At 46.1% G+C, this 14508-nt stretch overlaps 1 protein-coding gene across 2 annotated transcripts in view; it reads right to left on the minus strand.

Annotated features, from left to right (window-relative positions):
- The window catches only part of LOC126541869 (beta-1,4-mannosyl-glycoprotein 4-beta-N-acetylglucosaminyltransferase-like), a 44369-nt gene that overhangs the window by 7090 nt on the left and 22771 nt on the right, over nt 1–14508 (minus strand). The window contains exon 1 of one of the 2 annotated variants that reach the window (XM_055076993.2): nt 6797–6965. The exons of the other annotated variant lie outside the window; for it this stretch is intronic. The gene's annotated coding sequence lies outside the window, so the exon portion shown is untranslated. Of the gene's footprint in view, nt 1–6796; nt 6966–14508 lie in introns of those variants that run through there. 2 annotated transcript variants of the gene reach the window in all.

The raw sequence follows: 14508 nt of genomic DNA on the forward strand, positions 1-14508 counted from the left end.
AACGCTTCTAATATCTCCCTTTCTAGTCTATCTTCGGAACGTGCCAGAAACTTGGTGCCATGAAGATACGGACGGCATTCGTGACGTTTACAATGTTCATCCAGATGACCCCCCCCCCCCCACCTCCCCCCCCCCCCCCCACAGATACATATGTTCGAGTGAGTCAGTAAACCCTGTAACCAAATCAAATCCACAGGCAGACTGCTATGCTGAGTGGAACTCTACGAACGGCACTGCCGTATACGCCTTAATTCCACTGCGAAAAGCCACAATCGATCCAGGACGAGCATGTTTGTTAGACAAAAATAGCGCAGGCGTAATCGTTGCCACTTTATATGCATTCTGAATGCACGTAAATAGGATACAAAATTTAATTGAAGTCTGGGGTTTTACGTGCCAAAACCACGATATGATTATGAGTCACACCGTAAAGTGTGACTCATAAATTAATCCGGGATCGGGAGACCCCGGATTAATTTCGATTACCCGGGGTCCCTTAACGTGCACGCAATGCACGGTACGCGGGCGTTCTTGCATTTCGCCCCCATCGAAATGAGGCGGCCGCGGCCGGGATTCGATACCACACCTTCAGGCTTAGCAGCGCAACGCCATACCACTACATCACCATGCACGGCGGGTCGCGAATACATGATGATAAACAAGCTTGACGGTGATGAATGACCGTGAAGTTACGTGCATGCACGCACTGAGTAGCAATGTCACGACACCTGCAACGGTCTATACTGGCTGTCGATATATACGTGCGGCCTTCGATCAGTCCATTATAGCGCTGAACCGAGTAAACAAGAACGTACAGAAAAGGCTACTCAAATGTTCTTCATGCTGTTTGCCAAGAAATCAACAAAAAACATAAATAATATGATTTCTCGTCGCACGTGTTTCTTTGAATCCTGACGTCGCATTAAGGACGACTATATGTAATTTTCAAGAACATTAGAAATCGATTCACTTCTTGAGCAAGGCCCCCATTATTCAGAGAATACAGAGCCTAATCTTGACTAAGATTAATAACAAAGGTGCTGTATTTTCTATATTTTTAGGAGGAGGTTAAGTTGCGGTTATTGCACGCATAAAAATTACGTGGGGGATTTGTGCTCTTTCCTGAAATGAAAACGATTGGCGCCAAATATTTGACGACACTGTGAAGACAATGACGTTGGACAAGTACTTAACAAGTGTCTGATGACAACAGGTATTTGACAATGAAACAGCAGATTAAGTGTCTTACGGGTGACTTTAGTAACCGATGTCTCAGAAAAAGACGCATAAATTGCGAATTTGCTACTATACAAGCGTCTACGGAGGGTTTTCGAGATTTCAATAAATACACGCTGCTTTCTTTGCAAGCTTCTCGTTGTCGCATGTCATAGTCATTTTACCTCTCATCACAAATCACATGCGTTTGCTTATTTCTGAATTTTTATTCTTGTTGTAAAAGCATACAGGTATTCAAAGTGGATATGGAGATCAGTGTGCAAGGCGACCTTAAGCTTCACGTCGCGTCAGTGATGCGACTATATATAAATAAATGGCAAGTGCCATTACCCAACTAATGCCAGTATATAGCGCGAAGTTGTCGCTTATTAGCTGAGTATTTAACCCCTCTGTCTTCGAAAGGTGAGACTAATCTGTAGACACCCGCGTATTCCTGAATGAGCAACAACAACAAGTTGCACTAGTTTATATAAGGTGCTTCTTCTGTCCTATATTGCGCTTTGTCCTGTCCCAACTTTTTTTCCGTTAGTCTTGTTAGCGCTAGTAACTATGTCACAGCAAATGCATCAACACCAACTAGCCCAACTTTCGACGTTAATTACTCTGCTTCATATAGTCACTGTGATTTTACTACAGAACGAATTGTGATAAACGTTCTACCTATAGGGCAAAATATAGTTCCCAATAATTTTTTTATAATCCGAACATTTCCCGCATTACACGTACGGAGATGATGCTGGATTTGCGCCATACTCCTCACGAGTAATGCAGAAAGCATATGGAATTACGAAAATGCGTGGATGTTTCTTTTATAGAACTATTAGTAATAATACGCATCATAACATAAAAATTCTAATTATTTGTCGCCAGAATACTACCGCTACATCATTGTGTACAAGGAAGAAAGTTAGAACCTAAATATTAACCGAATAAATCTTCCACTTCGACTCTCGTAAGTGCGCCCTAAAGCGTTATTTATATTTAATAATAATAATAATAATAATAATAATAATAATAATAATAATAATAATAATAATAATAATAATAATAATAATAATAATAATAATAATAATTTTAAACCAAATTTATTGTTTGCATATAAGTGAAATGGCATAGCCGGAGGTGCACTGCTTCCAACCTCTCTAATTTCATCATTTAGCCCTACCTACCAACGCATAAAGCTACAAAATCTACCGAAGCAGAGGGCCTGGGAGCTTGGCCTCACATTTTGTCAGCCCATAAAGGCCTCACAAGCTCTTCCGCAGCACTTGAAGGCCACAGACTTGAGTGGCCGCTGTGCCTTGCCAGATGCGTGTGATCGATCTGCACTCCAGTCTCTCTCTCTCTCTCTCTCTCTTATATACTCTTCCTCACGTAGGGTAGCAAACCTAGTTAACCTCCCTGCCTTTCCCTCCTTCTCCATCTCTCTCTATGAAACCGACATGTGTGATGTTCCCTTTAATTTATGCCGTTTTTTTTCTTTGCTCAAACTTTCTTTTGCAGCTTTGACAAGAGCACAGAGAGAATGTAAGACGCCACTCGAGCCGCAGGCTTCTTCCTCGAAACGGGACGCCGCTCTTTCAGTATACCGCAAGCACGCGAGTAGATTACACGGTACCTCTCCGCGGCCGCAGTTTCCGCTTAACGTGCACCCTGCAATAAGGAAGGCTGTCGGCGATAGAGTGCACCAGCTAGCGCGCAAGCAGTTGCTGCCTGTGGGCTGCAAGTTAGTCGACGATACAGCCGCGACAGCCCACGCTCGGCCCATAGGCGGTCCTGCGTCGCTCTCGATTACTCTTAAGTGCATGCACTTTGGACGCACGTGCGCTAAGCCTGTTCCCGTTTGTTACCCTGCGATAGGCTAACTTCCGCGTGCGCAGGGCGCTACAATGTAACAAGGCTGAATGAACAAACACTGTCTAACAAAGTTTGTTGTTTGTCGAGTTGGTGCTTAGATATTATGGGTATAATAGCCCACGCTAATGTGGACACGCACAAAAACATACGTTCGATCAAACGAACGCCAAATGCCCAAACACGTACGCCAGACGTTTGATAGCGTCTGTTCTTGCGCATGTCCGTGTTCTTCGCGCCGAGAATACCATGCCATATAAGTACCGCTTTAAAATGTGCTGAAATAATTATAAAAGAAAGCTGCATTTACCGCTTTTCTCTCTGCCTTCCCTCCAACATTTTGCAAATAAATTAAACTTCAAACTTATACCTGCTACAACGCAACGCTGTAATTTGCGCGTTATGTACGTGAGTTATGTTGGAGATAGGAACAGACGATGGTTTCTTAAACCTGGTACATCAAAATGTAACCGTCTCTGTATAGCTTCTGTGCGATGTACAAAAGTAGGAACTCGACTTGAATTTGTCTTTGCTGATAAGTATAAGGTAGATTAGATTATGATGTTCGAATTGGAAAGCAGTCGAGAAGTACATGACGACACCTCTTATGCCTCACTACTTGCAAGAATGACGTGATATTTGCGCAGCCAGTCGCTAAACGTGTAAAACGTATACAATAGCCCCCAAAGCTCACCATGATATGCACACTGCCATTTAAATTCACACACAAATGTGAGCGTGGACTTGGTATGTGCCCTATATTTTAGAGCGAGAGCTCTAGTACGCAAAGTCTCGCAAGGTCATTCATTGCGTCGCAATGACCTTGAGCCGCCGGAGTGCGTGTGTGGCAGGTGTGACGTCACGCCACGTGATCCGCTGCGGTATGGTGGCTAGAGGGGGGTAGTGTGACAGGTGCCACATCCGCGCCATGGAGGAGGAGCGCGCGGAATGCGGTGAAAATTTAGCCACCGCTAGGGGCACTGCTGTGTTCAAAGGTGCCACGCTTGCGACGGCCGGGCACTGACAAGGCTTCGCCGGCTGCGTTGACGCTTCGCTGTCGCCTCTGTCGTCGTCTGTGAAATTTGTCTGTTGGGTCGTCGCGTTGCCACACGAGGAATGGACTCTTCAGATTCAGACTGTTGGATGTAATGAACCCTGCCGTCAAGCCGCTCAAGCACGTGCTTCATACCTGGATGCAAAGGCGGGTATCGATCTTGCTCGCAGAAGCTTTCTGTGTTTAAAGCCCCAACTGATGTCTTGCGAAGGGAGCAGTGGGCCTGAAATATTAAACGGGCTGAAAAAGTGCTTACCAACGACAGGGTGGTTTGTGAACGGCACTTCGACGAAAGATTCGTCAAAAGGAACTACCGGCACACAGTCAACGGTGAGGTTGTGGAATTGCCGCGCGATCGTCCGCGTCTGAAAGAAGACGCCGTGCCCACTGTGTTCCCTGAGGCACCTAAGTATTTCACGAAGAAAGCTCCGATGAAAAGGAAAGAGAGAAATATATGCGAGCAGCTTGGACCTGCTGCAAAACGGCAAAAGCTGAACGCAATCAACAGGCAAGACGCCCAGCAAGAAGACACCGTAGCGCACACGCAGCTACGCCAGGGGCCAGATCTACCAGATATCATTGCCTCAGATAAACAGCACGCCGTGCAACTTGAGCGTGCGTGTCATAATGTCTGCCTACCTGATGCAACGTGGAATAAGGTTACGTTTCCAAGTGAACGTTACAGAGAGTTTTTCGGAGCCAGTGAGCTCGAGGGCGAGCAGGTTGACCACATCTTGGTGCCGAATTTAGTGAAATTCAAGTCAGAAAGCAACCAACCGGAATCGTTGTGTTGCTTTGTATTCCTCAGGGGTCAATTGCGCTCACAGTGCACTGTTTCTTCGCCGGAGGAAGCGCAGTCAGTGCTCGACAGCACACACGCACTTATATTGTGTGGAGGCTGCGGCGTGAAACCAGAGAAGCAAGGAATATATATATCGTTTGCTGGGTGTTACTTTTCCATCAAGTGCACCTACGTATGTGAAAGTAACGGTCCCTGTTTCATTGCAAATACTTGAGAAAACTGCTGCAGAATCAATTTTCACGAAAGCGACGGAACGGGAGAGAAACAGTTAAAAAAATAATGAATGAAAATGTTCGGTGCAACAGAGCCCTGACTAAAGCATTGCCATTTCTACTCTAAAAATATAAGCTCTCCAAGGAAAAGAGAAAATTAAATTGAAATTATTTCAACACTGAACAAAACCTTCGAGAGCGAAAAATAAACACGCGAACCATTGCTTATTATAAAAGAAAATATTAAGCAGTTTACACTCCAAACAAAGCCCGTAAAGAAACAAACACTCAAGACACAGTTTGACTGTGCGCTTACGTAAATGGATTAATTCACATGAAGTTGCTGAAAGATATGAAATCTGGTCAATGCTGGGAAACATTTAATTATAAACTAAACGCCGCTTGCCAGTTGCGTCTATCAGAAACATTGGGGTTTTAGTTTATGTTAAGTAGCACCATTTAAAATTTCAAACGCATGCTTTTCAACGAACTAACAAAATGACTAGTTCATGTTCTGTTAACACCGACGCGGCGTGTAATTATTGGAAACAAGGTGAAAGTAAAAACATGCGGCCCAACGCGATACCGGCCAGCGCCGCTGGCACCTGTCGCGCAGCCAGCGCCATCTACTGGGGCCGTCATCTTTCATCACAAATTTGTGCACCTCTCCGCTCCCGCCCGTCACACTACCCCCCTCTAGCCACCATAGCTGCGGAGAGGCGTCTCAGCTGCGCGCGCTCTATATGGTGGCATACTCGCTCGAGGCCTCGCCGCATGCCTCGCCGCTGCGGTACCACGTGACTAGGCGAGGCTATAACGGCAGCTTCGCCGAAGCCTAGTCGCTGTCTCGCCATTTATGGTGCGCCGGCTGGGCCGTCTGTGCGTACGCTTCAGCGCATGCGACAGGCCGAATCCAATCATCCAGTAGATATAGCTAGACGGCAGGCTGCGAAACCTCAAGCTAAGGGAGGCCAGATTAGCACGCTATATAGAGAAGCTTATGCAAGCGCGGTAGCGTACCAAGATCGAAGCTACTGCAACCGCCGCCGTCGTTCAGCAACACGGACAAAAAAGAGAAGGAGACGAAGCCGTGGATACAAGCAACTGCCGCCACAACGAACGTTTGACGAACCACAGCCTTCGGCTGGCGGCAAGTTCCACTGCGACGGCCAGGTTTCACCGCAACTTCACAAACAACCTGTTCGGCAGCGTGTGTAACGTGTGTGACAGACTGTGACCTAACTTCAATAAAACACTGTGTGCATAGCAAATTTGTAAAACCAAGCCAAACAGACCTTTCACTCGTGATAACTAGGTTTACAAGAGTTAAAACTAGAAGCCAATTTTTTATCTAGCTCGTGCTTCAATTTCCTTCTTTTTTTTTCAGAAAGCTCTTGCTTTTCTAAAATCAAGGCGAGCCTGACAGAAAACAATACGTGTGCCAGCACGAATTGAGCAGTAGCTTTTAGAACAGCGCTACAAATGAATGGGTACATTGCTCTCACCTCGCATTACGCTTATGCTCAAAGCTAATCACTGTTTTCTTGAGGACGCGGGACGTTAAGCGCGACATTGGAGGGCCATCATTACGCGAACAATGCACGCGCGTGCAGATGATGCATTGTCGTGCTCACTCACATGCGCCGTGCCAGACGGGGCTCCCAGTCGAGGAAAGAGGCGAAGCACGTCGACAAAATTACGTAGGCGGCTGCGGTTCGTCGCACCCTGACGGAGCGCGGATCACAAGGCGCGTCAGCTTCGTGCCCTCCGTGTGGTTCATACGGCGCACAGTGCTTCGGACTGCGTGCCCACCGCTGCATTGACGATTTGGCCTGGGCGAGCGGACACGAACGCTGAAGAGAGTCACCATCGTTCCTTTATAGCTTACGGTTTTAACATGCAGGCATGCCGGTAGCGATGATATAAAGCAGCTAAAATTTTGCGCTACGAAAGTTACTAAGAAGTTAAGTATGTCATTAACTACGTTCTGGTCCTAGGATTCCTGTAGGAATCGCAACGCTTTAGAAGAGATGTCGGACGCAAAGAAAAACCAAAAGCCAAAACTAGCCAGAGAAAGCAAAGTGTCAGCAACCCTAATACCATAAGTTATGTAGACTTGGTGCTGCAAATTATTACAGGGAAGCTCTTTATGGCTAGGGTTCCGTGCATTTTTCGTGTCCGTCAACAAATTTGTGTCAGCAAAAACTATCATCATCAGCAGTGGCCAGTGCCACCGCTCGCGCGTTCGTCGTCGTCGTCTTCTTCTACAGCTGACTCCGTTGCCGCTCATCATGCCAGCGTTCCTATACTGCACATCCCCCTGCGAAGGCGCTGACGGCACTGGTCAACTGCCTAGTCGGTGCGGCGATTTCGATCGGTCTCAAATTCTTTGCCTTAATATATCGCGAAATTAAACTACGAATTTATATAACGAATGTATAAAATGAATGAACTCGAATGTATAAAAATAAATGTGTGTGCGTTCCTTACCTCACGATGACCACCGATCACGACAATAAGTGTGTTCGTACCTCTGTTCAAAATTCTGCGCCACCTCTTTGTCGTGCTCTACACAGCTTCGCGGGTCATCCACCTTCACAGAGTGTAATGGCTCATGATTTTGGTTCCTCCAGGAAATTAGAAAAAGTTTAAACGTACAGCGTGCTTATATGAGGCATTTGAGCTGGGCCTAAGGCGTGTGAAATGTCTTAGGGCACCGCGCGAAAACAATCTTTGAATAATTAGTGCCCATTTTTCACACATTTGTAATATAAATTTATAAGTTTTAATCCGCGTAAGCTCCCTGCAATATACTGAACGTGACAGACGGCCAGGGTATATCACGAGAAATCGCTCTGGAAGTATTATTATTTATCCTTTTCATTCAGTTGCACAAAATATAAATTTGTTACATCGAAAACAAAACTCGGACTGGGAGAGGCTAAGAAAAACGAAAATAATATAAAGAACAACCAGAAGCTGATGTGCTCGAAACGCTATTCATTCTGAACCACCATAGCAAAATGAAGAAAAGGAAAACAAGAAAGAAAAATGAAGTATTAGAGAAAGTGACCTTCCAAGATTGTTACGTTCACTGAACACAAGGGCGTATCCCAGCTTGACATTTCTGTCACACACATTGCCTGTTCACCGTTTGAGCTTATCTAATTTATTTTTGGCTCAAACAAGCCAACGGTTCATCGACATTGTTCCGTATCCCAAGACTGAATGTACTTTAATTGTGACCCTTTATAATTTCCTTTTCTCTTGCCAGCTACCCGCGTAGATTCTCTGAATCGTCAAGCTGAGCGTTTTGTTAAAAACTGGTGTACAGTTGAATTTCGGTTTCACAAGACCCAATATTACCATTTTGTGTCCCTTAAAAGAAAGAGAAAAAGAAAGGTTTTATAGTGATGGTTGTCATAGAAACTTTCGGGCTGCTCATTAAATACGCTCCACTAATACATCGGCAACAAACGCTTGTCGATACAAAATTGAAATAAGTGCAGCGCCATGGCTGATCGCAGTAGCCTTAAGATACGAGACCAAGCCCTTCTACTCAATAAAAGCAAAAGGGATGAAGGGTAGGGAGAGAGAGAGAGATTAAAATGTAGAGGTTGCGTGCAAGCAGCTTATGGTGCGCGTAACTTGTACAGGCATGCGCTAATTAATTCCTCCCATAACAACTCAGTCACGTCAACCGAGCTGCATTCCATTGCCATGAAATGTTATTAACACCGATAGCACTTTCATATGCAGGAATGGGAGCGACGATGTAAACGCTCCGCTACGCAGCTGCGGCGACCACTTCAGCGCGACTCGACGACTACGAATCACTAGATATCACTCACCTATATACGCTTGGCGCCATGCTGCCTCGAGACCTTCAATGACAGAAGGCACGCTTGCGATAACGCCTATCTGTTTCTCCGCATACTCATTAGCACTTATAACTCCGTTTTAGTATGCGCCGCGCAACGTTGCACCTGTACTTAGTGTGTGGGTGTTTCTTTTTCTCCTCGGCTCCTTCAAACAGTCTCATTCAAACGCACCAAGCAGACAGAGAGGGGGCCGTATGTGATACGTGCAGCATTCACATATACATGCCCGCGTAAAGCCAAGCAGGTGCGTAAAACCAATCTTATTCAAAACAGCGCCTAGCGGCCTTTATTGTTCCATAAGCAATATCGGATCACGAGACGAGAGCTTCAGATTTTAAAGCCTCTTTGTGCAAGGCACCTTCAGCAATAGATGCCAGGCCGAGCTCGGCGCGGACGTTAGACATCCATCGCGCACACGTACGGGTCTGCTATGCATCTATATACTGGAGGTCTATAACGAGTTATATGCATTTGAGGGCTTGCGCATGTGCATGAAAGGTGCACATGAATTCTCGTACGGCGGGCTCAGGTACTATAGACCTACACTACGCGTAGACGTATAACACCCTCATGCGGTGCACGCACACACGACGGCCGCTCCATACATCACTTGAAATTCGTTTCCGGGCTGCTTAAATTAGGGCGCGGCCGCTCGGGAAAGAGCGCAGTGTCGAGACTAATTCTGGCCCAGCCATGGGAACGCGGCTCAACTCTACCTCCTACCCGCATGCAGTTACTTTCTTTTTAGTTTTAATGGGCTCCGACTGTAATGAGACCGCTTCTTTGGCACTGGCCGCTTCGCTCTTGGCTGTGATTTATAAAGCTGCACGCGGGAGAATTACAAAAGCCTATTCACGCGCGCCCGTATCAGTTCGTATCAAGTTTTCTGGGTGCGGCAGGTGGTGCGGCGGAAGAGCGTATGACGAAGCGGCGAAGCAGAGACGGTGATTGAGCCGCTTGTAGTTGCGACTGAGCATTTATAACGTGTACAGAAGTGGGCCGTTTTTGTTTTTGATATGGCGCACTAATTGCCCCGTTTATCTACGCGGAGCCTCAAGGAAATACATACTCGAGATTTCTTGTTACCTGCGGCTCGAAAGGGCATTCCTGGAGATACAGCGGACACAGGAGAGGTTACACGATATATCCTTACGTGTGATGAAAAAACGAGGAGGGAAAATAATGTTTATATAGTGGAAATAACTGACTCCCAGTTCGGGAGACGTGAGAGTTTCTCAATCTGAAATGTAATTTGCGGTCCTTGCTTCATGTCACAGTGGCGTCAGCCGTCAGACGTTTCCAAATGTGTTGTATAGAAAAACGGCATGAGAGACAACAAACTGTTTCATTTGTATAATTAAGGTTAGGCCTATCTAAGCCTCGCAGTCGCCCGGCGCAAGTTAACGGAACCGAATAGTTAGTGGGCGTTCGTGTTTAAATAGTATACGCTATGTGTTTCACACTATAGCAACCAAAAGGGCGGAAAGACAAACACAACTGTGATCCGTCGTCGTGCGTATAGAACGCATCCTTCAGTCCACACGTAGCGCATAAATATGTAACGCTTCAACGCGGTGTGCTTAAACAAAGGGCCACGAGTTGTTGCTTGCTACTGCAGCTCAGTTCTCCGGTGCTCGGGTATTTTGTAAACGGTAATACGTCGTCGTCGTCGTCGTCGTCGTCGTCGTCGGCGGCGGCATTGTATGCATGAAGATGCGTATACACTACTAATTGTTTTACTGTTTAAGAAGGAATACGAGGGGCGCCACCATCTTGGAAACTAGACTGTGCAGGCACATGTGCACCAGCTGCTCCTGTGTATACTGAAGCAAGAAGCTGCAGAGAACAGGAGCTGAATTCACAAAGCCTTTCATTTGTACGCGCTCTCTGCCATTGGCCGGCCGCTATCACTTACCCAGCATCAGCAGACTTGGCTGGCACTTGCTGTGGAGAATTGGAGCGCAAGAACGTCTTCTTTCTTTCTTTCTTTCTTTCTTTCTTTCTTTCTTTCTTTCTTTCTTTCTTTCTTTCTTTCTTTCTTTCTTTCTTTCTTTTCCTTTCCTTTGTTTCTAAATGCGCGCCATTGTTAAACAAGGCCACCGGACGTGACTGCCACAGTTCCGAGAGCAGGTGTTTTGACCGGCGCCGTGAAAAGATAAGAGACTCCCAACGGCGAAGCTGCAGCCACTGGCGACCTGGACGACGGCTAGGATGCATTTACACCTCGGATCGGGCAGCGAAACCTGGACACCGCGTGGGCGTCAGTTTTCTGACCGCGCGCAGTAAATTGCGCTTCCCGCGCGGAGTGCGCACACGCTAAAGACTGGTATATTGATCCGGAAAACGGAAACGAGGCGTGCGTGCTCCGTTTAAAAGAGTTTCGAGCGGTGAACCATGCACGCGGAACTGATTCCGTGCTCCGGTGCCGTCGTCGCCGAATTTGCACACAATGGGTCGTCGACGCGGCGACGTCCTTGCCGTTCGGCCGACTGCCTGCGTTGCCGCGCTCTCCGGCTTCCTCCCTGCGAGCTCTCCTGGAAACGCCGCCCCGCGCTGCATGCAGCTGCAGACGACGGCGGTTGTGAACCGTTATTAACCGGGGCAGTGCCAGCAGGTCCCGCCGAGGGTGCCGCACGTATATAGCACGCACGTCGCTTGCTCGGCCGAGTACTGCGCATGCATGCAAGGCGGCTCCTTCCGGTTGACGGCGGCGGACTCGATAGACATTTAAGGGTACGCTGAAGAGGAGCAAATCAAGCTAAGCTAAGCATTACGAGTTATCAGTAAATTACGCTTCGTGCGATAGCGAAACGACCATTCTTACAGCGGGAGTACGCTTTGTAAGCCGAGAAAGGCGCAAGAGAATAAATAAATAAATAAATAAATAAATAAATAAATAAATAAATAAATAACAACTGGAAGACTGCTGGCGACGCCTCAGTCCTCAGCTCGCGTCGATGTCATGGCTTTTGACAGCGTTTACTCGTTTGCAGTAAATTGTTAATAGATAAAAAATAACCACATTTCCTTCAAAAGGATATAACTATTTAGCAAGCTTCGGGAACTCTTCCTTTGTTGAGACGGCCAAGATACGGGAAAATATTTAAAATCTGCAACGTCGCATGGCTTATATAATGGTGTTGAAGCTTCGGTGAGTAAGTAGTTAGTCAGTGGGGCGAAGGGCGTGGACGTGTTTATGAGAGGGCTGAGAGGCAGTCAACGTTAGTACGAACAAAAGTGAGTGAGTGACCCCATGAGTGAGGGGTAGTATCGACATGCGTGACTGTAGGAGAGTGCGAGCGGATGTATGTATGTGAGTGGGTGCAAGTGAGTGGGAGTTGAGGTACGGGCGTGTTATATATTAGCCCGGCAAGTGTGAATGAAAGCGACTATGAACGCGAGCGAGTGTTGATGAGGATGATTACGAACCTGAGTGAACGCCGACGAGTGTGATTACACGTGAGTATGTGTGAGTGAGTACATATAGCCCATCAAATTATCGGTGAGTGAGTATGAGTGAGTATCCGCTTATTGTACCGATACAAGGCTTCATGCTATATAGCAGTGGCCGGCAATGCTACAGCCTGAGAACACTGACGTCGCTTTAACAAAAAGAAATGCAAACTTCATCATCTTTTGCCATGTTGTATAGTATACTCGTTATTATATTTGTATTTTACATAAGATGCAATCCTCGGCGTATCACTTCTGCTTCTGAGCCTACATGTAGATGCGAAATCAAACCCCGGGCGCAGCAGCCGAATAAATACCGGTGAAGCTGGAATGTGCGCTTGTGTACTGTAATTATGTAGTCAAAATTAAACTACGCCTTCTCTCGTAGTTCGATCACAATGCAGTTAGAAGTCTTCTTTTCTTTTCCGTTTTCTATTTCTTTTCCTTTTTCTCTTCCTTTTAATATTTCTTTTTCTTTTACTTCTTCTTCTTCTTCTTCTTCTTCTTCTTCTTCTCAGTCCACTGCAGGACGAAGGCCTCTCCCTGCAATCTCCAATTACCCCTGTCCTGCGCCAACCGATTCCAACTTACGCCTGCGAATTTCTTAATTTCATCACCCCACCTAGTTTCTTGCCGTCCTCGACTGCGTTTCCCTTCTTTTGGCAACTATTCCGCAACCGTAATGGTGCACCGGTTATCTAATCTACGCATTACACGAACTGCCCAGCTCCATTTATTTCTCTTAATATTAATTAGAATATCGGCTATCCCCGTTTGCTCTCTGATACACACCTCTCTCTTCCTGTCTCTTAACGTTACGCCTGTAATATTTAGTTCCATCGCTCTTTGTGCAGTCCTTAACTTGTATTCGAGCTTCTTTTTCATTCTCCAAGTTTCTGCCCCATATGTTAGCACCGGTAGAATGCATTGATTGTACACCTTTCTTTTTAGTGATAACGGTAAGCTTCCAGTCAGGATCTGATAATGTCTGCCGCATGCGCTCCAACCAATTTTTATTCTGTCAATTTCCTTCTCGTGATCATGGCAGACTCTAGAGGCTGACTGGCGATCCTGACCTCTTGTTCTCTTGCCAGGCTATTGATCATTATCGATGTTTTCTGCATATTAATCTTCAACCCCACTTTTACGCTTTCTTTGTTAAGGTCCTCAATCATTTGTTGCAACTCGTCCCCAGTGTTGCTGAACAGGACAATGTCATCTGCAAACCGCATGTTGCTCAGATATTCACCGCTGATCTTTACTCCTAAACCGTCCCAATTTAATGGCTTGAATACTTCTTCCAAGCATGCAGTGAATAGCTTTGGGGAGATTGTGTCTCCTTGTCTGACCCCTTTCTTTATAGTTATCTTTCTACTTTTCTTGTGGAGAATCAAGGTAGCTGTGGAATCTTTTTAGATATATTTCAAGATATTTACGTAAGCCTCCTGTACTGCTTCTATGCCTCTATAATTGCTGGTATACCTACTGAATCAAATTACTTTTCGCAATCCATGAAATCCATAAAGAGAGGCTGTTTGTACTCTGCAGATTTCTCAATTACCTGATTGATTACAGGGATGTGATCCATTGTACAGTATCCCTTCCTGAAGCCAGCCTGTTCCATGGTTAGAAGCCTTACAAAGCCCCAAAGAATATATTTTCCACGTAGTATATAATTTCAATAGCATCGCCACGTGACATACTCATCGCAATCACCACTAGTCGAAGGATGGGCGCCGGAGTTGCCATGATAATTTATATTTTAACGCATATTCACCGAACAATGCCGAGAATAAAGCAATGTTTCGAATACTGAGAATCCATTCTCGTGCCAAGTGTTCTGTGCGTTTCCATTCCTCGTGAAATTTGCCACATAAAACGCTGACTGTTCGTCGCAACCACACTGGGGCGACATCTCGGCTTCTGTCCCAACCGCGACTGTTGACAACGCATTGGCTAGGCCCATTTCAGGTTACAACGCTGTTTCGGTGAAGAAGAATAAATTATGCAGATTCA

Source organism: Dermacentor andersoni, chromosome 2 (genome assembly GCF_023375885.2).
Source record: "Dermacentor andersoni chromosome 2, qqDerAnde1_hic_scaffold, whole genome shotgun sequence".
Taxonomy (NCBI): Eukaryota; Metazoa; Arthropoda; class Arachnida; order Ixodida; family Ixodidae; genus Dermacentor; species Dermacentor andersoni.